The sequence below is a fragment of the Wolffia australiana genome, chromosome 1 (assembly GCF_029677425.1).
Source record: "Wolffia australiana isolate 7733 chromosome 1, ASM2967742v1".
Lineage (NCBI taxonomy): Eukaryota > Viridiplantae > Streptophyta > Magnoliopsida > Alismatales > Araceae > Wolffia > Wolffia australiana.
This window is the reverse complement of record NC_135835.1, coordinates 26,628,730-26,630,997: the sequence shown is the minus strand read 5'-3', so window position 1 is coordinate 26,630,997 and position 2,268 is coordinate 26,628,730. Positions and strand designations below refer to the sequence as shown.

Sequence of the window (2,268 nt, the reverse complement as noted above, 5' to 3'; positions counted from 1 at the left end):
CCTCGATGTACATGAATCCTTTAAATATTTCTTTAAAGAAGGTGCCCATTTAATCATATCCTCTACGGCTATTGACATAGTGGCTTTCTTGAAATTCTCTAGGAGTCTATACTCATAATCAGGAGAAGACTTAAGGGGTTTTAAGGCCGAAGGATAAGGAATGGGAGGGGTGTAGGTTGAAGGTAGGGGTTCCACACTAGGTGATGGAGCCTCTCCTTCTCTTAGGTTATTTTCCTCCAATTTTGTTTTTTCCTTGCCCTGAGGATCTTTAAGTTCCTTGCCATTTCTCAATTTTGAAATGGCTTGAATTTCTTCAAGATCTTCCTCATTGTCAGGATATAGGGTTTCCTCTTGTAAATGACATAAATTTTTGGGATTAATGGAAGGTTGAGTTGGAAATCGACCTGAGTGGGAGTTGGATTCAACTCCCTTACCTCCATGGTCAGCTGTTCTTTGCTTCAAGCTCTCCAATAGCTGTCTGGTCTGCTCTTGCGCATCCATCATCATTTTTGTCTGTGTTTCCATCATGGCTTGCATGCGCATCTCCATTTCTTCCCGTATCCTTCGATTCTGCTGCTCTATCATGTGAGAGATTACAGGTGTTAGAGTGGACAAATCTTGTACCTGGTTTTTTGGAGCTGCTTGATAAGACTGCTGTGGTGGGGTCTGGAATTGGACTCGTTGCTGGAAAGGGGCCTTGGTTCCTTGGGAGTAGATTCCTTGGTTGTTGTAGATGGTCCTCTTTGGTCCTCCCCAAGGCTGTTGGTTGTGGTTCAACAAATGGACCTCCTCCTCTCCAAGTTGGCATGCTCCATCCTCATGATCTCTGCTTGAACATATAGAACAAATCTGTGCTTTCACAAGGGGTGAGTTAGGGAGAAAAGCATTCTTTAGAGTGGAAGTCAATTCTTCAAGTTTCTTGTTGGTTTCTCTTATCCCTGCATGAAGATCAGCTTCCTTTGAAGTTACTTGCAGCACTCCTCGTTTTGGGTTGGCATTTCTTCCATTTTGACTTGCTCCTATTTCCTGTAGGTCAGTTTCAGCCACCCTTTCCAAAAGATCAAAGACTTCATCCTCATAAGCCATATAGAACGAGCCACCAGCTATTTGATTCACTTTACTTTTAAAAATATCAGGAAGTGATTCATAAAAAATTTCAGCTAGCTGACATTTTTCTATTCCATGGTGAGGGCATTTTCGGATTAATTCATTGAACCTTTCCCATGATTCACTAAATGCTTCATGATCATGGGGATAAAATTTCTGAATTTCTTTTCTATAAAAATTAGTTTTGGAAAGGGGATAAAATTTATGTAGAAATTTATTCTGCATTTCTTCCCATGAGTTAAATGTTATGCCTAAATTTCTATACCATGCGAAAGCCTTATCTTTCAAAGTAAGCGGAAAATATTTCATTTTTAAAGCTTTAGTAGTTAAACCAGGAATATTTTGAGAGGAACATCGAATATGAAAATCATCAAGAAATTCTAAGGGGTTTTGAGAAGAATGACCAGTAAATTCAGGGAGAGAGTTCAGTAGGGCATTGTCATACCTAAACATAACCCCCTCACCTACATTGATGTTGATGCCGGTTTGCCGTAGACTCCCTGATGGAGTAGATCTATCCAGCATCGTCCTTCTCCTCCCTTGTGGTGGCTGACCATCTTCTGCCATATCGACTTCTTCTTTATCTTGAGCTGCAAGTGTTGCTGGAAGAGCAGGATATTGAGTGTCTAGATCTTCCTCAACACTAGTCCCAGCCTTAGACCTTGTTAAGACCATCAATCTCCAAAAAAGTAGTTAGAAGTACCATTTGTTGAAGGTTAGCTGCCCTCAACTTTGGCAAAAGAGGAAAAAATACAAATTCACTAAAAACAATCACCGTGCTCCCCGGCAACGGCGCCAGTTGATAATTCAGATTTTGGGGTAATTAGTGATGAGTTAACTTCATTAATTAGTATCGTTGGTTTATCCGAATTAAAACAACAAAAATTTATAATAACCTTACTAGCGTAGGGAGAGTAAGGGTCGATCCACAGGGAGCAAGGGTTTTTTTCTTAGGAATTTGTGCTTTAGTTATGTATTTTTGAATAATTTTAGAGGTAGGTTTACTACATATGAAGATAAATAACTAATGAAATAAAAATATATAACAAAGAAAAATAAAATATTATTATAATATTATAATAATATTAATAGGCAGAAAATAATTTTTTTGTATTTTTTAGGAGTATTTGAAAGCTAAAACAAAATAGGAAATGAAACAGT

At 38.4% G+C, this 2,268-nt stretch overlaps 1 pseudogene; it reads left to right on the top strand.

Moving 5' to 3' along the window:
* The first annotated feature begins 1,177 nt into the window (after positions 1–1,177).
* Positions 1,178–1,271, top strand: LOC144714333 (small nucleolar RNA R71; annotated as a pseudogene).
* Positions 1,272–2,268: the final 997 nt, after the last annotated feature.